Source organism: Sus scrofa, chromosome 10 (genome assembly GCF_054392235.1).
Source record: "Sus scrofa isolate SSC_HxYL_T2T_F1_AM1 chromosome 10, Sscrofa_HxYL_maternal_Yorkshire_Landrace_v2.0, whole genome shotgun sequence".
Taxonomy (NCBI): Eukaryota; Metazoa; Chordata; class Mammalia; order Artiodactyla; family Suidae; genus Sus; species Sus scrofa.
Window position 1 is genome coordinate 74,476,351 of NC_139392.1, and position 21,722 is coordinate 74,498,072.

The window sequence follows — 21,722 nt, forward strand, 5'->3', positions numbered from 1 at the left end:
TGTCTCTGAAAAATAAAGAAAACTTACTTTTGAGTTCCCATGGCGGCTCAGTGGGTTACAAACCTGAGGATGTGGGTTCGATCCCTGGCCTTGCTCAGTGCGTTAAGGAACCTGCATTGCCATGAGCTGCGGTGTAGGTCGCAGACAGGCTCGGATCCCATGTTGGTGTGGCCGTGGTGTAGGCCAGCAGCTGCAGCTCCAATCCGACTCCTACCCTGGGAACTAACTTCCATATGCCCCAGGTATGGTCCTAAAAAACAAATACAAAAACAAAACAAACAAAAAAGTTGCTTTGATATATCTCTACTTAAAAAACAAACAAACAAACAAAAAAAAACCCAGAAAGATCTCTCTAAGAAGGTGGCATTTAAGCAGGGACCTTGCCTGGGCTGATATCTGGGGAGGTGCATTCCAGGCAGAGGGAAACACAAAGACCCTGGGCTGGAGGGAGTCTGAGCCTGAGGACAACAGCAGTGAAGCCAGGACACATCTGGAGCAGAGCAAAGACCACAGTGATGGGACAGTGGTGCACAGGAATGAGCAGTAGCAACATCTGGGCACTTATTAGAAATGCAGATTCTTACACCCCCAACCCAGACCTATAAATCAGAAACTTTCAGGGGAGGGAGTGGTCGGGGGGAGATGAGACCCAGTGATCTGTATTGACAAGCCTTCCAGGCACCCCTGATGCTGCCTTAAATCTGAGAACAGTGCCTGAAAGCTGGGTCCTGAACCCTCTCTTCCCCCTACAGTATCTTTCCTGGTCAGTCATATCCATTGCCACAAATTTAAAAGCTCTCTATCTTCAGACATCACCAATGTTTTTTTCTTTTCCACCAAGATAGCTCTTTATATATATATATACATATACATATATATGTGTGTGTGTGTATATATATATATATCTCTTTTTTTTGGCCATCCCGAGGCTTATGGAGTTCTCAGGCCAAGGAGCAGATCACAGCCCAGTTGCAACCTACGCCAGATCATATAACCCACAGTGCCCGGCAGGGATCAAACCTGTGACCCAGCAGTCCAGAGATGCCACTGATACCATTGCGCCATATCAGGAACTCCAGATGGCTCTTTCTGAGTCTAATCTTGCATATCCAATCGCCATCTCAACACCACAGCCTAACTAACTTTCTATTTGAGTCAGAACCCCAGAGATTGGTTGCACTGAGCTCACTTTATTTGTAATGTGAGTGATAGTGAATTCTTTGGCATTATAATTGGGGGTGGCTCTGATTTTTATCTGGTGGCAGAAAAAGTCATCACATCACGAGTCACCCCTCGAGGACAGTTTCCAGCCCCCATCTTCAACTTCAGGAAACTGACTTTTCTCCCTGAGGCACAGGGGTCTCTGTTCTCCAAAATCCTAGGTCCTGTCCTTCCTCACTGGCTGGTGGTTCCATTACATCCTTATTGCTTGCTTGAGAAATTGAGTGATTGATGTCAGCTGCATATAAAGCTTCACTCTATTAGAAAGTCCCAACTGGAGTTCCCATCGTGGCTCAGCAGTTTACAAACCTGACGGGCATCCATGAGGACTCGGGTTCCATCTCTGGCCCCGCTCAATGGGTTAAGGATCCAGCGTTGCCGTGAGCTGTGGTGTTGGTTGCAGATGGGGCTCGGATCCTGAGCTGCTGTGGCTCTGGCGTAGGCCCGCAGCTACAGCTCCAATTGGACCCCTGGCTTGGGCACCTCCACATGCTGCCAGTGCAGCCCTAAAAAGACAAAAAGACCAAAAAACGAAAATCCCAATTGAAAAAGGAATACGTGCTGAAAACATTTTTCCGTTCAATTTCACAAATGTTTCTGTCTTCAATCCCTTTCATAAGGAGGTGATGGGGCCATGAATAAGTAACAAGTCTGGAGTTCCAGGTGACAGACACTGTAGACACTGCACTAGGTGACAAGGGATGCAGTTCCTCCACATAACTGACCATGGAACGTGAGGTGAGGGTCTACTCTGAATGCAAGCCACCCGAGTTTGATGATCAGCTGTTGCCTACTTGTCATCTGTAGGACCTGAGGTGGCTTAAAAAACTCCTCTCTGCCTTATTCCCTTCCCTCCAAATGGGGTTAATAAGAGCACCAACCTCACAGGATTGTTGAGAAAATTAAATGTGTCATTGCATATAAAGCATATAATCGGATTCTGGTACCTGGTAAGTGGCAAGTAAGTCTTAACTATTGGTAATGTACTTTTCAAAGCAAATAAACAGAAAGGGTTTGGTGAGAGAATTAACCTATGTCCTTGAATGTACGTCTAATGTAAACCAATTTTATAGTATGGTACTCGCTGTAATATAGCTGCTCCCAGGGGCTCCAAATTACATTAATTAGCTTGTGATGTTTTGATTGATTCTTGTCTGTGTTTCACAAAGACCTGCCCTGGGTTTTTGCTGCCCTGAGTTGAAGGCAGTCTGAACCATGCTTCCCAACCAGGGAAAAAATAATAAGCAACAATCTAATGTAATGAGAACATAACGAGATTATAAAGCATAGCTATTTTTTAAATGACACTGCTATTTTTAAAAAATAACGAAATAAAACACAGCTATTAGATGATGTCTTCATATACCCTGGGGACCATGGTCTTTAAGTATTTGCTGTCTGGCCAGGAGAGGCGATGGAATTCTTTCTTTTGGATTGAAGTGGCTCTGAATTGGCCTTTAATTGACCTGGGAGTAAGGAGAAAATAGGATCGGGTATAAAAATATAAAAGGGTTCACTTAAAAGCCATCAAGCCCTTTAACCTGCCCCCCCCACCCAGGGCTCTTGCTCCATCTTCAAAATCTGATGAAAGCATAGAAGGAAAAGATGCCAGGGCTCTTCTCCAGAAACATAGGGGTGGAACGTAAATCAATGTCCATTTGGTGCAGGTTAGGCACTGATGTAACAATGCAACATCCTGTCACTTCCCAGATGTCATCCCACTCCAACTGTGACTCACCCTGGCATTAGTGATGTATCCGAAGTAAGCGTGTGGCCCCTGCTCACTGTAATTGCCAATATAGTTCATTTGTATTAGTACGTGGTAGTAAGAGCTCAGGGTCACAAAAGGATGAGTCTGGGTTCAAATCTGATTAACAGAGTCCCCTCAGCATGTCCCTAAACCTTTTTAAACTCCAGGTCCCTCCTCTGCAGAAGAAGAACAAAAATAATTTCCACCTCGTGGGAATCTCGTGATGGTCGAATTAATGAATGTTTGGAAAGTTCTTAACACTGTGATTGGCAGAGAATTAAGTATTCATAGTAATATTAGCCATCACTTGTGATCAGTTTTGAAAATAGTTAATGTATGTTGAATCCATAGTCTTCATAAGGCTGGAGAGAGAGAGATGACTGTCAGGCCAGTTTTAAAGACGAAGAAATGGACACAAAAAAATTAAGAGACTTAAAGGGAGTTCCCTGGTGGCTCAATGGGTTAAGGAGCCAGCATTGGCACTGCCGTGGCTCAGGGCACTGCTATGGCACGCGTTGGACCCCCTGGCCTGGGAACTTCCACATGCCACAGGCTCGGCCACAAAAAAAAAAAAAAAAAAAGGACTTGTTCAAGGTGATACGGTGCCTTCAGAGCAGGAGACCATGGCTTTTCAATGTTACTGGCCCCTAGGAAAGGATGAACAGCCCAGACTCAGATCCACTCCACACTGGTGTCTGTCCTCAGTGGGCAGGTGAACAAAGAAATGAGTGGGTATCGTCTTTGTCACCAGCAGTAGTTCTCTGGCTAAGAACATCTTCTCCTAACTGCCCCATGAACTGCCCCAAGCTTGTGAGGAAAGCTGTGACTTCAGATCCCAGAGTTAAGAACTGGACACTTTCTATTAGTGAAGTGGGGGTAATTTTTGTTCTGCAACTTTCAGTGTAAAAAAAACCACACATTCAATTACTCCTCTAAGCCTAATTAAATCTATGTTTTCACTCATCAAGGTGGCAGGAATCCACTCATCCTTTCCTCTCCCCTAGCTCACTGGTTTTTTGGGATTTTTTGGTTTTTTGTTTTGTTTTTTGTTTTTGCTTTTTAGGGCCATGCATGCGGCATATGGAAGTTCCCAGACTAGGGGCTGAATCAGAGCTGCAGCTGCCAGCCTGCGCCACAGCCATAGCAACGGGGGATCCAAGCTGCAGAAACTACACCCTTCGGGTTTGTTTCCGTTGAGCCACAAAGGGCACTCCAGAAAACAGTCTCTTGTCATCAGTTCAGCATCATTGCTCTGAAATGCTCAAGTACCCAAGAACTTGAGATCCATTTTAAAGCCAAAGACTCCATCCCTCCTGGCGGACCCCCAAGATCCTTTGCCTAAGACACGCCTCAGAATAGGGTACCCTCCATTCAGGGTCCTCTGGCTGCCCCAGCAGATGACTAGCGCCCTCTGGAGGCACTGTGTAGACACAGAGAAGGGGGTCTCTCCAATTGCAGATGGCACTCCTCTCCTTCTGGGGATGCTTCTGCCCCTCTCCTCCCTCTGGGGGTGCTTCTGCCTTTCTCCATCCCCTCCTCCATCCCCCATTTCCCAGCTTCAGAGCCCCTCTCCTGTCTTGGAGATGCTGCCTTCTTTCAACACAAAACTCCCTAACTTTGTGTGAGAAGCCCCATGCAATCAGGTCTCACAATTCCTGCCTACCCCCTGGAAGCACCAAAGGAAAAGTATCTCTCCTTCTTTTGGAATCTTCCCCAGCCATGAAAGCAAAACACAAAGGCACATGTCCAGAAACCAGCCTGCCACGTTTCTTTTTTCGGTTAGAGTCTTCACAAAGTGGCTCACACTGGAGCTGAAAATGGAAACCCACTCTATCCTTTCATCACAACTGCATGTTAGGGCTGGCCGATGGACCAACACTTTGCAAAGAGCCTTTGATTCTTTATGTCTTTGCAAGTAATGGCCTGAACTGTCAGTGGCGTGATGGGCTTTTCCACAGAAAACAGACCGTTACAGAATTCTGACTGGCAACATTTGGCATCCATCAACTCCAAGGATCACTGCTGGGGAAACAGAGAATATATTTCCTTCCTACTTTCATTAACTTCCAGATAATTTAATTTTGAATTTTTATCTCATGTATCAAGTCTTACCTCTCAGTCCTTAAATTCTTCCAATATCATTTTTCTTCCCTAAATGTTTATCTAGTCTCAGTTTGGGCTCCAAACATAAAAGGCTTAGGGAGCAACAAGGGCCTATGTCAGGGATTAGACCAGGCCATGGGACAGAGTGAGAAGAAAATACATAAAGGCCCTCACGTGTCTACACTTACATCCCTGGGTCCTGTTCTAAGTGTCTCACACATGATTCATGTAACCCTTCTAACAACCCTATGAGGTAGGCGGTATAATTATCCCCATTTCATAGATGAGAAAACTGAGGCACGGAGAGGTTAAAACACTTGCCCAAGGTTGCACAGCTAGCAGGTGGCTGAGGCAAGGGCTAAGCTCTGGAAGCCGGACGGCAGTCTGTGCCTTTAACACGCAGCTGTGAACACGACGGTAGTTAAGTGTTAAGTAGGAAATAAACAGGCTAATGATACAAAGAGCAGCTGGGGAGGCCACTCCCCATGTGCTGATCGGGCAAGGTCATCTAGGAGGCAGCACTGGTGCTAAAATCTGAAGGATGGCTAGGAGCCAGCTGTACAAAGCATGGGGCTGGATGGGCAGGTGGGTGAGCGTTGGACACTTGCAAAAGCCGAGAGAAGGAAAGCCATTCTCAGGCAGGAAAGTGGCCTGGGCGGCAAAGCACTCAAGGGACATGGAGAATGACACGTGATGAAGGTGGGAGGATGCCTGGATGCTTGTCAGGATCAACTGTTTTTTTGTTTTTTTGTTTTTTTTTCTTTTTAGGGCCACACCTGCGGCATATGGCAGTTCCCAGGCTAGGGGTCGAATTGGTGCTGCAGCTGCAGGCCTACGCCACAGCTGCAGCAACGCCAGATCCGAGTTGCCTCTGTCACCTACACTGCAGCTTACGGCAGTGCAGGATCCTTAACCCACTGAATGAGGCCAGGGATTGAACCTGCATCCTCATGAATACTAGTTGGGTTTGTTACCCACTGAGCCAAGCCTGGATGGTTGTACGCAGTGCTGTGAGTTGCTTTTACGGTCACTGGCTGCTGGGGGACAAGAGGGCAAGTGAGGACCAGGAGCTTAGGGACCCTGAAATAGGGCTAAGGAACTGAAAGGGGAGAGTGACAGTGGGTATCTGGTGGCAACAGACAAGGCTGAATGGATAAGGAGAGTCTGTGTAAGGACATTCCAACCACCTGAAGAAGCGTGGACTTGATTCCTACGAGCCAAGGAAACCCAAGTGGGCTTCAGCAAAGAGGTTCTGTGATCAGCTGTGGGTTTTAGGAGGATGATGGCATGGAGAACATGCTTGAGAGACCCAACTGGGGTCCAGTCAGGAGGCTGCTATAGACACATCCCTGTGAAAGGTGGTATGTACCGACTGAGGCTGGGGGCAGAGGTTACTCCCACACCAAAGATAAACCAAGTGGCACCGGGCACTCCTGGAACGAGTCAGACTAGGGTGTGCTCTCAAAGAACCTTCCAGAGCTGTTTGTGAGGACAGGCTTGGTGATATCTTGACAAGGAAGTATGAGTAAAAGAAAGGAAAGATTCCCTCTAGCCCTGTGGGGAGAAGAGGGGTGCTGTTTAGTAAGAGAGGGAACCTGGAAAGAGCCTTTGCCACTGGGTCAGCTTCAGTTCAGGGCATACTGAGAATTGACATGGCCAAGGTGGAAAGGCAGCAGGTGGGGACAGACGGCACCCAAGGACTCTTCTAAGGATGCCAGCCAACTAATACTAGAGGAGAAATGTTGGTTTGAATATTTTCTCAATCACCTCCTGCTAGGTGTTGCAATCAAATCAGCACTGGAAACAATCGGCTCCCAAAGAACTAATATTCTCCTTAAAGGCCACAGAACAGGAGGAGACAGGCTTCGGTTGCAACATGAAAGCACAGGCCTCCTATTAGAACAATCTTCAGGGACTCCAAAAGTACAGAAACCTCCCCTTGGCCTTCCCATTACTCAGATTCAGATCATCAAGTCTCCCAGCCAGGAGCATGTGATCGCCACAGCTTGAAATAAGACGAATAGCCCTTATCACAGGCGCTCACTTTGTCCTCCAACCTTAACTGTAGGCAGAGATTCCCTTCTCTTGATTGTAAGGCCCCTTGAACTGTCAACGTTCACCAGAGATCTTTCGAGAGTACACAGGCTGGGTCTGGAAAGATCAGTTGGAAGAAAGGATGAGATTCCCTTTTATCATCAAGTTTGTAAGTGTTTACTCCTGCCAGTGCCCTGGAAATAACGGTGCCAGTTTCCCAGGGTGTCCCTTCAATTATGATGAAAGGGGAACCAGTTCCTCCCTTGAAGATGAATGGATGAGTGGATGGATGGATAGAGGAATGGAGGGATGGAGGTAGGTTGGGGATTCGAGTGATGAGTGAGTTCTAGAGAAGGATTTTTCCCTCTGAGACAAGCTGGCTTTTCCACCTTCCCTACGTGGGTGCTCCTGTCTGCCTCTCCCTTTAGTTCTTCAACTGTGTTTTGACAATTCGTGGGGAAAAAAAATGTGTCTAAGGCAAATTGAGCTCCTGTAGCAATAAACATTTAGACGTACAATGTGAATTGAGTTATTGTTCTCGGTCCGGATCATCTCCCAGTTTGTTTCTCTTTTTTGGAAAGAGAACGTGTCGGGCCGTCCTCCTCCCCCAGACTGTGGAAATGGAAGTCTCCTTTCCCCAGTAATTGTTGCGAATCCTGACAATAGCCCCATGACTAGGTTATCTCACAGGAACTTCCATTTCCAAAGAGTTGAGGGGAGATTAATACAAGAAAATTGGACTAGATCGAGGGATAAGAGCTGCGCCTTCAGCCAAGTTCAGCCAAGGTAAATTCTTACTTCGGCTCCCGGGGTGGGAGAGGGCCTCCCGCGGAGGGTTTGGGGGGGGGGGTCTTCTTGGGGCTGGGAGGGTACTAGGTTTTGGAATCCCCGCTTTTCCTCCCCAAGGGTCTGGCTCCGCACAGCCTCTGCTGCTTAGCGGCTGATCAGGACCTAACTTTGTGCAGGTCGGCGTGTGCCGCAGAGAGGGGACCCGAGGATCGGCCAGCTCGGGGCGACCGGAGGCTCCCCGGCTAGGCAGGGGCCGCGCCGGGCCGGCGCGCGTTCATTGTTATCCGGGTGCGGGCGGCGCTCGGGGCGCGGGGGGGGCGCGGCAGACGCGGGAGGCCGCGCTGGACTCGCGGGAGCCGGCCCATCATCCGGCCTCCTGCCGCCCCGAGCGCGCTCTCAGTGCACGGGGGCGCCGCGCGGGGCCGACCGGGATGCGGCGGGCCGGGCGCGGCGGCCCGATGCTCCCCGCGCGGGCGAGGGGCGGGCCGGCAGCGGTGCGCCCTGGCGCGCGGCCAGGCTCGGCGTGAGCCGCGCGAGCTGGAGATGGGCTGACGGAGGACCCGCGGGGGCGGCGGGGCGGCGGCGGCGGCAGCGGCAGCGGCGGCGGGAGCAGGGGGGCGGGGGCGCGCCGGGACCCGGCGGGGCGGCTGCGAGCGCCACTCGGCAGAGGAGGAGGCGGAGGCGGAGGCGCCGGGCGCGGATGCCGCCGGGTAGGCCCCGGGCCTGCGCACCCGGGGCGCATGGGACGCCGGTTTCGGCGGATCCGCCGCTGCAAACCTGAAGTTCCTCGGCTCTTCGGGAAGCGCCACAAATAAAAGGTAATGTGTCTTTGTTTCCTAGCCGCGATTGCGGGGAGGCGATTGATTATGCAGCACTTCTGGGTCCATTTCTGGGCCAGTGAAAGGGACATGACACATCTGCTTTACTGAGGACGTAGAGCGTTTAATGCCGTGGATGTGACATTGTTCCAGTACACACCCCACGTGCGGTACAGACTACTCCCTCCTGCTGCCCCCTCCCCCACAGCCACTTTCTTTGGCACCTGGTCCTCACTACACTAGCTGGATCCACCCGGGCAGAAAGGAAAGGACGTTGCTGCGGGCGAACCTGGGCGGGATTTTTTGAAAAAAACAAAAAACGTTTTTCTGGGGAGTGACAGGGCAGTTCTGTTTTTTGGGTGCAGGAGGCAGGCTGCAGATCTCCGGCTGCCTGGAACTGCTAAAATGGACTGCTCTTTCACATTCCAAATGGCTGCAGCAAGTTTGATGCAGGGAGACAGCGGAAGGAGGGGGAGAGGAGGGACCCCCCCCCCCCCCTTGGACGTGATCATTTAAAAATGACCAAACGCGGTGCTGCTGTATTGCAAGCAGCTGCCCAAACGCGGGTGCATGTTGCATTGAGAAAAGATGAATCCATCCTGTACTTTGAAAGCTCTGTGGGCTGCTGATGTGCAACCAGGAACCCGGTGCCTTTTCTCTGCTACCTTGTTAGCAGAGTAACTGCTCATAGATTCAAGCAAATTCTGCGAAATTTCCAAGGGATGGCTGTTCTAATAATAGGTCTGGCGGTGGCTTCTTAGACGTACTCGGGTTTTTGAATGATGCAGCCTTGCCAGTCCCCCGGAAGCTCTGCTTGCTGAGAAAAGCGATCCAATGCCGGTAAAGGACTCTGTGACCCCACCATGAATGGAGAAGGTTCTTTCTCCCCTGTGAATGGAACATCCCAGTGGAGGTTGCTACTGCTGTTGTGGCTTCTTTCAGTTTGAATCCTCACAGTCTCTGATGAAAGAGATTCTCCCAACAAGCACATTTCTAAATCTCAGCTGATCAGTGGGGACACTGAATTAATTATTCAATGTTGAAGTAGACTCAGCTGTGTATAGACACCTAGTCAGGCTGACTTGATCTGCATTTACCTGAGTGAGGGGTTTTTTGGTTGTGTGTGTGTGTGTGTGTGTGTAAGGATGACACCTGTGGCATATGGAGGTTCCAGTTGGAGGTACAGCTGCTGGCCTATGCCACGGCCACAGCAATGCCAGATCTGAGCCACCTCTGCGACCTACACCACAGCTCGTGGCAACGCCAGATCCTTAACCCACTGAGCGAGGCCAGGGATCAAACCCGAAACTTCATGGTTCCTAGTAAGATTTGTTTCTGCTGCGCCATGATGGGAACTCCCCACCTAAGTGAGTTTTGAACAGCTGCTCGTATCCCCTTAACATCTCAGCATCTGTAAGTCTCATCTTTGTCCAGAAGCATGGGTGTGATGTTGAGAAAAGCACCAAAGAGGGAGCCAGGGGCCAACTTCTGACTTTATCCAGGGAAACCACCACTGAAGAAAGTAAGTCAGGAGTTGCATGCAAGGATCTACTTATTCTGTGTGATAGAACTTAGCTACATGTGCCATCTTTAAAATGTCCAGCAAAGCAGTGTGGTTTTGGGGTGGGGTGGACATGGGAGGGCATATTTCATTGTTTTGTTTCTGATCTTTAAATTGCTCCAGGTTCATTCATAGATAGCATTTGGCCCCCTTTCTTTGGAGTCTGACTTGGACAAGGCTGAAAGAGCAAACCTTCAGATCAGCAGAAATTTGGTTTTGATTCACAAAGTATTCATTTCTTGCTACCTCGAGGGTCAGAGGATGAGCCTCTTCTGTTGGCTGAGGGGTCCATTCTGCTGCAAATGAAATCCGGGTTTATTCCAGGCACACCGGGAATGTGAGTGCTGAAGGAAATAAATTTGAGGTTAAATAGCTGCAGTTGATTGGATTGAAGCAATATTTGAACTTGCTTTGAAATCAACCCTATATTGTCCTGCCAATGAATGTAATGTTGCCTCCAGATAACTTGGAAAGAAGTGAGACTTGATATGCAGAGTTGTGTAGGTAGAAGTAACCTTTTAGAAAAAAAAAAAAAAAGATTAAACTCTTCTTGTGTGAAAGGGGAACAGTGTTAGTTGAAATAAGGGTCAGAAAATCCTTCCACCCCCTTTTATTCTGACCAAGTGTGATCTGCCACCGCTGCTGCTAATATTCTTTGTGGTACTTCTCTTGAGCTAATTTTATTAATAAGACTTGTTATTTATGGCATAGGGACTCTTTGTAATTCGTAGGTGTTGTTACCACGTCCCCTGACAGCCTGGCAGGTGGCAAGTGCCATTAGCATGATCTTGTCGGGGGAAACCAAAACCCCTTGAGGTTCAGGAAACTGCTGATTTCATAATCCGTGAGAACTGCATCCCAGGTGTGGATGGTGCTGAGTTTTATTGGAATTGCCCAGTTATGGTCTGAGGTCAGAAGACAAGCCAAGAGTCAGTCCTTGCTTGGGTTCTAGAATGTGGAAAAAGGCTCGGCGGCGTAGTGGGAATGCCAGAGTTCTAAAGGAAAGGTCTCTGGAGTCAACCTCAATGACTTGATGAGAAGGTGTGATGGGTTTGTGATGGGAGAGGCAGCAATGAGATAAAAAGTCCAAGGCATGCCATGTGTTGAGGTACCTTTGTTTTTTTTAGTAAATATTGCTTGTGTGGGACCTCCTGCAAAGAAAATCACAACTGACTTTACTGTATTAATACCACTTATGCTCAAGTTATTAATGCTAGTGTGTGTGTATGAGTCAAATACAGTTCTATTCAACATCGTATGCATATCTCTTGTAAGAGTTGCATTTAGCCTGACACACTGAATGACAGAAGATATGATAGGGCACTTTCATATTTCAAGCTTTGTTCTTAGAAATTTTTGCATGTCAATAGGCTCTTTTTTTAAAAAAGGAGCAATGTAGCTTCTGGAGATTTCCATTTAAGTGAAATGAGAAAGACATGCTAAGAATTAAATAGGTTATGTGGTTAGTTTAAACACTTTGTGTGTGTGTGTGTGTGTGTGTGTGTATTTTTTAGGGCCGCATCCTAGGTACATGGAGGTTCCCAGGCTAGGGGTTGAATCTGAACTGTAGCTGCTGGCCTACACCACAGCCACAGCAACGCCAGATCCGAGCCACCTATGCAGCTTTCACCACAGCTCATGGCAATGCTGGATCCTTAACGCACCGAGTGAGGCCAGGGATTGAATCTGTGTCATCATGGATGCTAATCAGATTCCTTTCCACTGAACCATGATGGAAACTCCTAAACCACTTTCTGCATACTATCAGAATGGACACGTCTGAAGTCACCAATAGCTTTCATTCCTATCTTTTTTTTTTTTTTTTTTTTGGATATCAGCTGATATGTCCATAACATTTGTAGCAGAAATTCTCTATTTAGATTGATTCATTGTGAAAAATTCCAGCATCTCTATTAGAGATGGTTTCTGAGAGCTCATAGGGGGAGACACCATGGGATTTTTAAAGACTATCTATCTAAATTTTAAAACTACATTCCTCTTGAACTAAAGAAGCAAATGGGGAACCACTGACCATCACGGGGTGAGCGTGGACTCCTAAGCTCCCCAGGACATTGTTTATTCCTTCTCTCCATCTTGCCCATTTCTGATTCCTTGCTGTGCCTTGCTCTCTGAGTAGGTACTTAAAGGAACAAAAGTAGATTTCTTTTTTTCTTTTTAGGGCTGTACCTGTAGCTTATGGAAGGCTAGGGGTTGAATTGGAGCTGCAGCTGAGGCTTATAGCACAGCCACAGCAACGCCAGATCCAAGCCACATCTTCGACCTATGCCACAGCTTGGGGCAACCCTGAATCCTTAACCCACGGAGCGAGCCCAGAGGTCGAACCTGTATCCTCAGGTTCTTACCCCACGGAGCCACAACGGGAACCCCCAAAAGTAGATATCGAATGTCACCTAACAGGAGTTGACTCTAGAAAGAGAAGAGAAAGGATCATTCTGTCATGCTGTAGGCTACATAGATGCTTATTTAAATTTTTCCTACAAAAAGCAAAATCGAAGACTTAAAGAATCCAGGGAAGAATTCCCATTGTGGTGCAGTGGAAACGAATCCAACTCGTATCCAGGAGGATGCAGGTTCGATCCCTCGCTCGGTGGGTTGGGGACATGGCATTGATGTGAGCTGTGGTGTAGGTCACAGACACAGCTCGGATCCTGTGTGACTGTGGCTGTGGCGTAGGCTGACAGCTGTAGCTCCAATTAGACCCTAGCCTGGGAACCTCCATGTGCTGCAGGTGCAGCCCTGAAAAGCAAAAGAATCTGGGAAAAGTGGCCACTAAAAGTCAGACCTCTTGGGAAAAGGCGAGATTTGAGATTTTTGCCTTGTGCTGTTCATTCTCACCGTGATCAGACGTGTATTGGCAGCATCTCCCATTTTCGTTTTTCGTTTTTGCTTTGCCCAGGACGTTTAATCTCAGGAGCTAATATGATAGCTCCTGGGACTCTGGGCTCCAGGGTCACCATTGCACACAAAGCCTGCTGGTTTCACCACTCTCCTCTGCAAGAAGTTTTCCAAATCAGCATAAATCCAGCTTATCAGAAATTCTCTCGGCAGCAGTTTCCTTTGGGTTCCCTAAATCCGTGCTGTCACCCTTTCCTCTGTCCTGTGGGCTCAGCATGCATTTCTCTTATAAGGAACGGTTTAGACACACTCTTACATTTGAGGCCGCCAACCCCACTACGAGCAACACTATCCTAAAACTATTTATCATTATGCCCCACTTACATTCTCAGAAGATGATCAGAAGTGTTGCAACTGTTTAGTGAGTTGCTTTAATGCTTGTTTTGGGTGCTGTTGAGTGTGTATGTTGAATTCTTAGTTGTATCAGTGGAAATTAGGTATTTACCCCCCCCAAAAAAAAATCCTTTTCTTTTTGAAGATGGCAATTACTGCTAAGATTAAGGCCATGATTGTTGGAAGGGATCTGAGGCGTCTGGTTCAGTTCTGAGGCCTTATGACTACCAAATAATCAAGAAAAAATGAGCCAGTAGCCTCCGTTTGAACCAAGTGCGTTAACCCCTCTGTACAAGTTCAAGTATCATAAACTCCAGTTCAGTGATGGAGCTTATAGCATCCAACTTGTTAGGAAGGCTCATCTCCATCCTGGGTGATGGTTTCTGGCTTTTTGTTTTAAAATCGAAGCTCTGGCAATTCCACGATGCAGCGCAAGAAGACTTGAGGTGTCCATGGTCAAGGACGCTGGCATGGGCACACCCGTCTCCCCATGCTGACTCTACTCACATGTGCCATCTCGCTCCTCTCTTATTAGCGATGATTCATCAATCCATAGTCACTGCACACTTTCTATTCACTGAATGTTCCCATTTACCCTCTGCTCATGACAAGCACCCAGTAGGTCCTATTTGAATAAGAAAAATCACTGAGTGATTCTTCCTACCAACCCCAGCATTGATTTTTTTTTTTTTTTTTTTTTTTTTTTGGCATCTTCACAAAGCTAGAAGGCCCAGTGGTCTAAAGAAAAATGTAGCCCCTCCTGTATCTAATTTTTTTTTTTTTTTTTTTTTTTTTTAGTCTGTACTAAGGGTGTGGCTTCTTGCTCCCACTTAGCAATACTTGCTCATTTTAGAACCAAAAGTGGTACTCAAGCAAAATGCCAGACTTTTTCATGATCATTTTCACTCTGAATTAGCCAAAAGTTCCCCTCCCAACCTTGGAGGGTAACTAACTCCACCGCTTGCATCAGAAGTAGCCTGTTCTTCTGGTGATGTGGGCTTCTTTGCAGGGCTTTTGCCTTTCTTTGTCCTTGCTGGATAAGGAATGCAAGAAAAAAATGGCATGTAGTGGGGAATTAGATTGATAATGCATGACAGCAAATGGAAGTAATTATCAGAGCGTTGCCAGGCTGAGCCATACATAACCATAAAATGCGCAATTATGCCCTCCCCACATGCCTGGGTAGAAGTCGATAGAGTTGACAAACCCAAACTGGGAAGCCCAAATAGCATGGAACCGTCTGGAGCTGGGCAACACACCTACAAATAGAGCAGGTGGTGCAGTGCGGGCTTGCGCATTTCTCTGCCCTACCCCCTGGCTAGCCCCAAGAGGTACTGGATACTGACTTCTCTGTTGCTTGGAGGGTGAGCAGAAAAGAGAGGGGCGTGGTGAGGACAAGAAGCAGATTGGAGCTGAACACAAAGCAGGGCAGTGTTCAGCCTTCTCAATCCCCTTTCATTGGGATGGTTGAGGGTTTTGTAACAGAATAACTCCAGAATGACCAATAGCGCAGATGTAGCCTGCAGGTCTTGGCAGGAGAGCAGAGGCTGCAGCAGAGTGGCAAGGGCTGCAGCTCCGTGCAGTATGCCGTGCCGCCTATGGACCATGCACACACGAGATATGGAGATTGGCCATCAAGTCATACACCTCAGGTGGCCTTTTAGGAGTGGAAACGAGGAGTACAGGTCATTTTTACAATCGAAGAGATGCTCACCAATGTTCAGGGACACCTCGACAGGGTCTCAGCTGCAGGGTCAAGATGGGTGTTCCTTCCTCCCAACAGTGTGCCTTGGCAAAGAGAGGATGGGGCCGTGGTGTCCTGGGGCCCTGGCTTTGATTTCTGGCTCAGCCCCTTCCTGGCTGTGGATGACTGAATCTCTGTGAGCCTCAGTTTTCCTATTTATCAGAAAAGTTATATTCAGAGCAGCTGATGAGATAATACCTGCAAAGCATTTAGTACAAAGAGTACCGGAGACTCTTTTAGAATCAGAAGGTTTGTCTTTGCGCTCTCCCCTCCCTGCTTGACCCAGCCGTGCTGACTGCGGGAGGGTTGGAACTCCTGATGTGAGAAGGCCACTGGCTGTGGCAGTGGAGGTACTACTGAAATCAGTGGGCCTTCCTCACCTACAATCCAGAAATGAATTTTAGAAAGAGGAAAAGCATCAGGAAAATGACCTTGAGCGCTGATATTTCGCAAATGTCACTGTCTCCCCCAAAGGACTCTGCAAAGGCATCGCCCTGGTGATCCTTACTTTATTGGGATGGAGGAGACTTAGTAAGATTGGGAGGCATCTTGCTGCACCTTTGAGTCTCCAGCGAGTCTGGGAACATTAATCTAGTGAGGGTTGCTTGAGGAAGAGAAGAAAGAAAAGAAATATGATTTTGCCTTTGCACTAATGGATTCTTTCCCCCTACCTTTCTGAAATTCTTCAGTTTTCAGGATTGATCAGAAAGCTCTTAGGGCTTTTATCTTGAAAAAACTCTCCAATAGATAAAAGGTTATATCAGCCAATGGTTATGCCATCTTTTTAAATAGAAATTTAGTTGATTGACAGCATCGTGTTAGTTTCCTCTTGTATTTTTCAGATTATTTTCCAACTTGGATAATTACAAAATATTGAATATTTTCCCCTGTGCTTTATAAGAAATCCTTGTTGTTTATCTGTTTTATATAGAATAGTGTGTATCTCTTACTCCCAAACTCCTAATTTATCTCTTTCTGCTTCCTTTCACCTTTGGTAACCATGAGTTTGTTTTCTATGTCTGTGAGCTGTTTCTGTTTTGTAAACAAATTTGTATTATTTTTTAGATTCCACTTACAAGTAATATAGTATTTGTCTTTCTAACTTCACTTAGTATGATCATCTCTCAGTAGTCCACCCACGTTGCTGCAAATGGCACTGTTTCATTCTTTTCATGGCTGAGTAATATTCCACTGCATATGTGTACCACATCGTCTTTATCCATTCACCTCTCGATAGACATTTAGGTTGATTCCACGTCTTGGCTATTGTAAATAGCACTGCTGTGAACATTGGGGTGCATCTATCCTTTCGAGTTAGAGTTTTCTCTGGACCTATGCCCAGGAGTAGGATTGCTAGATCATATGCTAGCTCTATCTTCAGTTTTTTAAGAAACCTTCATACTGTTTTCCATAGCTACTGCAACAAGGTACATTCCCACCAACAGTGTAGGAGGGTTCCCTTTTCTCTACACCCTCTCCAGCATTTATTATTTATAGACTTTCTAAAGATGGCCATTCTGACCACTGTGAGGTGATACCTTGCTGTAGTTTTGATTTGCTTTTCTCTAATAATCAGCTGTGTTGAACAGCTTTTCATGTGCCTAGTAGGCCATCTATTTCTTAACAACAAAGGTAACAATCCAATCACTGTATAAAATGTTTGGTTATTTTCCATTCATGGTCATCAATTAAAAAGATTTTCAGCTCCTATTTTCTTATTCAAATTTCACCCAAGTACTTAACGCAGCCAGGTAAACTGCAGAAATAAGGCCAGAGCCTAAGTGTTTTAGATGCTTGTGTGAGATTCTTTTTTTTCCAATTGCACCACCCCCATCTGAGTGCTCTGAAAATACTGGGACAGTGTCCCCATAGTGTGAGAAATCGGCATGGCAATTTGCAGACTATTCATCCAAAATTATTTAAGCACCTGATAACCTTCAAGGTATTAAATAAAATAAATCTGCATGAGAGGTGGTCCATCTTCTTGGAGCCCGATTAAACAGGTGCACACACAGGCAGCAGACTAAAAGCATTAAACAAACGTAAAAACAGGGAGAGTATTTATAGAGCATAACAGCCACATCCAGAACAAGGATATATTTTAGGGGATCTTCAGGGGCAGCTTATGGGCTTTGTTTGCCTAGACAGGGTGGAGTGTATCTGTCATTTTATGGAGAAACTATAAGCTGTCATTTGTTTGTGGTCCCGTCTTCCTTTATTGTGGGAAGTATGGTTTCTCTAGCCCACCGCAATTGAGTTTGTCTGCCCTCCGGTTCCTAAAGTTGTAACTTTATCAATGTGCCTTTTAGATCCAGCAATCTAAAACTTCCAACTTGGAAAGATCTAAATTTATCTTCATAGTATTATCCAAAGAGTAATATTCAGAACCACAGTCCTTTGGGTTTTTTTGGTTTTTTTTTTTTTTTTTTGGAGGGTTTTTTTTTTTAATGTGGTTAGGTTCTTCTATTCTTGCTGTCAGTAGAGCTGATAGCATTCCTAAAGAACTAACGAAACCCAAGTGAAAAAAAAAAATCCCCAAAACTGTATGTTTATACTGTGGCTTTGGGGTTTTTTGGTTTGTTTTTGGCTGGCCCACAGCATATGGAGTTCCCCGGCCAGGGGCCAGATCTGAGCCACTGTTGTGACCTAAACCACAGCTGCAGCAACGCCGGATCCTTAACCCATTGTGCCGGGCCAGGGATCGAACCTGCATCCCGGCACTCCCAAGATGCCGCCAATCCTGTTGGGCCAGAGTGCAAACTCTGGCTTTGTGTTTTATAAGGGAAATAGAAAAAAGCTCATTTGTGAGCATCCTTGCTTCTTGTTTGTGAAAGGTGTGATCCAGGAGTTCGCGTTGTGGCTCAGCCAAAATGAATCCGAGTCCATGAGGACACAGGTTTGATTCCTGGCCTCGCTCAGTGTTTTAAGGATCCAGCGTTCCTGTGAGCTGTGCTGTAGGTCACAGATGCGGCTCTGATCTGGTGTTGCTGTAGCTGTGGTGTAGGCTGGCAGCTGTACCTCCAGTTCAACCCCTAGCCTGGGAACCTCCATGTGCTGGGGGGTGTGGCCCTAAAAAGACCAAAAAAAAAAAAAAAAAAAGAAAGAAAGAAAGAAGAAGAAAGAAAGGTGAGAGTGAGGCATCTTGTGTTATCACAGCTTTCCTTGTTGACTAGAAGATGAAGATGAAAATAGTACAACATACGCCAGCCCCTTCCCATCAGACCCTCCCTGGTGAGGCTGCCTGTCAGACTGGCTTTGAAAAGACTGGGTTTGGCTACTTATCAATGTTCTGTAAATACGATCGCCCAAAGGAACCTCGCTCTACTAGTCCTCCAGATCAGCCAATGCTTGGCTGAGTTTCCCTTTGTTATGACTAGTTCCACCTGTGGTTTTTTGATTACCCCGTTCCTCTTCCTCCTAAGGGTTAAAAATCATTGTCCTGTGATAGATGACTCACCAGTCTGCCCAGCTCTTCCTCTTTGCTCCCTTACTGGTAGTCAGCTCTGCTGGCCTTTCATCAGCAGTTCCTCCAATGCCATGTTCATATGTTTTCTTCCCAGACTCTTTTGGGTGAGGTGCCCACTGCCACTGCCATGGTTCAAGGCCTCCTTTCTTCCCTGAGTTATTGTAAAATCATCACAGTATCCCTTTCCCACCCTCTATTGCACATGCGCACTCGTACACACACACACACACACACACACACACACACACACACACTCTCTCTCTCTCTCTCTCTCTCTCTCTCTCTTTCTCTCTCACTCTCTCTCTCTCTCTCTCCATCTCTTCTTGCCCCTCCCTTCATCCTCTGTAGATCACAGCCCTTAACACGGAATAAAAATCTCCACCACAACCTGGCAGCCTCTTATTTCTTAAACTTCTTTCCCATTGTCCTTCATATACTGTCTTAGTCTGTTCAGGCAATGACAACAAAATCCTCGGTGGCTTATAAATAACAGACATCCTTCTGGAGGCTGGGGAGTCGCGGTACCAGCACATTTAATGTCTTCTGAGGACCTGCTTCTTGGTTCATGGATGGTGCTTTCTCCTTGTGTCCGCAGGAGGTGGGAGGGGCGAGGGAGCTCTTTGGGGCCCCTTTCCTAAGGGCGCTAATCCCATCCAGGAGGGCTCTACCCTCATGACCTCATCACCTCCCAAAAGCTCCCCCCCCACCCCGTCCTCATCCCGTCACAGTGGGGGTTAGGATTCAGCACAGGGATTCTGGGGGTCTGCGTGTCCACACAGCCGCCACACACCTTTGCCTTTGCCCACGTACGGATGACCTTTTCTGGACATCAGCCTCTTGGAGATGGTCACCCATCCCTTCTCTGCCAGGACACCCTTGCTCCTTCTGCAGTGCCAGCCTCCAGTGTTATCTCCTCCTGTTCCTCCCAGCAGAGCGGGTCCCCCTCACCGCTTCTCCTGCAGCCTCCCCGCCAGATTGCTGCTCTGGTTGGATCCCAAACTCAAATGACCCGTAATGTGTGTCTCCCACTGTAGCTTCCAAGGGAAGGATTATGTCTTTTTTTAATTGAAGTATGGTTGATTTGTATTGTGTTAATTTCTGGTGTATATCAAAGTGATTCAGATATATATATATATATGCATATATCAGATTTATATATATGTACACATATGTACGTATATACATGTATGTACATATGTATGTTCTTTTTTTTTAGGGACACACCTGTGGAATATGGAAATTCCCAGGCTAAGGGTCGAATCAGAGCTGCAGCTGCCAGCCTATGCCACAGCTACAGCCACGCCAGATCCAAGCCACGTCTGCAACCTATACCACAGCTCATGGCAATGCCAGACACTTAACCCAATGAGCAGGGTCAGGGATCAAACCTGTATCCTCATGGATACTAGTCAGTTTTGTTACCACTAAGCCACAATGGGAACACCTATATTCTTTTTTAGATTATTCTTTTCTATTAAAAGAAGATAATGACTATGGTTCCCTGTGTGGCAGATCTTCTTTGTGTATCCATTTTATATGTAGTAGTGCGTATCTGTGGATTTAACTTTTTGGTAAGGTTGTTTTCCTTTTGGTAAGTTTGTTTTCAAAGTCTTTGAGACTGTTTCTGTTTTGTAAATGAGTTGAGTTATATCATTTTTTAAGATTCCATGTATAAGTGATGTTATATGATATTTGTCTTTCTCTTTCTGACTTACTCAATGTGGTAATCTCTGGGTGCATCCATGTTGCTGCAAATGGCATTATTTCATTATTTTTTATGGCTGAATAATATTCCACATATATATGGTATATATGTACCATATCTTCTTTATCCATTCATCTGTTGATGGACATTTAGGTTGCTTGCATGTCTTGGGTATTGTAAATAGTGCTGCAGCGAACATGGCGGTGCCTGTATCTTTTTGAATTAGAGTTTTCTGGGGATATGTGCCCAGGAGTAGGATTGCCAGATCATATGGTAATTCTGTTTTTAGTTTATAAGGAATCTCCATACTGCTTTGCATAGTAGAGTTACCAATTAACATTCCCATCAACAGTGTAGGAGGGTTCCCTTTTCTATGCACCCGCTCCAGCATTTATTGTTAGGTTTGTTGTTTGTTTGTTTGTTTTGCTATTTTAGGGTTGTTTGTTTGTTTTGCTATTTTAGGGCTGCATCTGAGGTATATGGAGGTTCCCAGGCTAGGGGTCCAACCGGAGCTGTAGCCACCAGCCTACACCACAGCCACAGCAACTCGGGATCCGGGCTGTGTCTGTGACCTACACCACAGCTCATGGCAACACCAGATCCTTAACCCACTGAGAAAGACCAGGGATCGAACCCGCATCCTCATGGATCCTAGTCGAGTTCGTTAACCGCTGAGCCACGAAGGGAACTCCTGTTCGTAGACTTTTGATGATGGCCATTCTAACCCATGTGCGGTGGTACCTCATTGTAGTTTTGATGTGCATTTCTCTAATAATTAGTGATGTTGAGCATCTTTTCATGTGCTTTTTTTGACCATCTGTATATCTCCTTTGGAGAAATGTCTGTTGAGATCTTCTGCCCATTTTTCGATTAGGTTGTTTGGTTTTTGAGATAAAGCCATTGGAGGTGTTTGTGTATTTTAGAGGTTAATCCCTTGTTGGTCACTTTGTTTGCAAATATTTTCTTCCATTCTGTGGGTTGTATTTTCATTTTGTTTATGGTTTCTTTTGCTGTGCGAATGCTTTTAATTTTAATTAGGTCCCATTTGTTTATTTTGGCTTTTATTTTCATTATTCTAGGAGGTGGATCCAAAAACATATTGCTGTGATTTATGTCAAAGAGTGTTCTGCCAGTGTTTTCCTCTAAGAGTTTTATAGTATCTGGTCTTGCATTTAGGACTTAAATTCATTTGGAGTTGATTTTTGTGTTTGGTGTTAGGGACAAACTGTTGTATTTTAAACGTAGTTATTGATGTATGGTTGACATACAGTAAGCTGCACCT

General features: G+C 46.4%; 1 protein-coding gene across 25 annotated transcripts in view; it reads left to right on the top strand.

Moving 5' to 3' along the window:
- The window catches only part of FRMD4A (FERM domain containing 4A), a 665,655-nt gene that overhangs the window by 411,980 nt on the left and 231,953 nt on the right, over positions 1-21,722 (top strand). For 4 of the 25 annotated variants that reach the window (XR_014817941.1, XM_084980230.1, XM_021064225.2 and 1 more), the window contains exon 1: positions 8,471-8,715. The exons of 17 other annotated variants lie outside the window; for them this stretch is intronic. The gene's annotated coding sequence lies outside the window, so the exon portion shown is untranslated. Of the gene's footprint in view, positions 1-7,456; positions 7,895-8,470; positions 8,716-21,722 lie in introns of those variants that run through there. 4 more of the 25 variants (XR_014817943.1, XM_021064226.2, XM_084980235.1 and 1 more) reach the window with 2 other exon arrangements.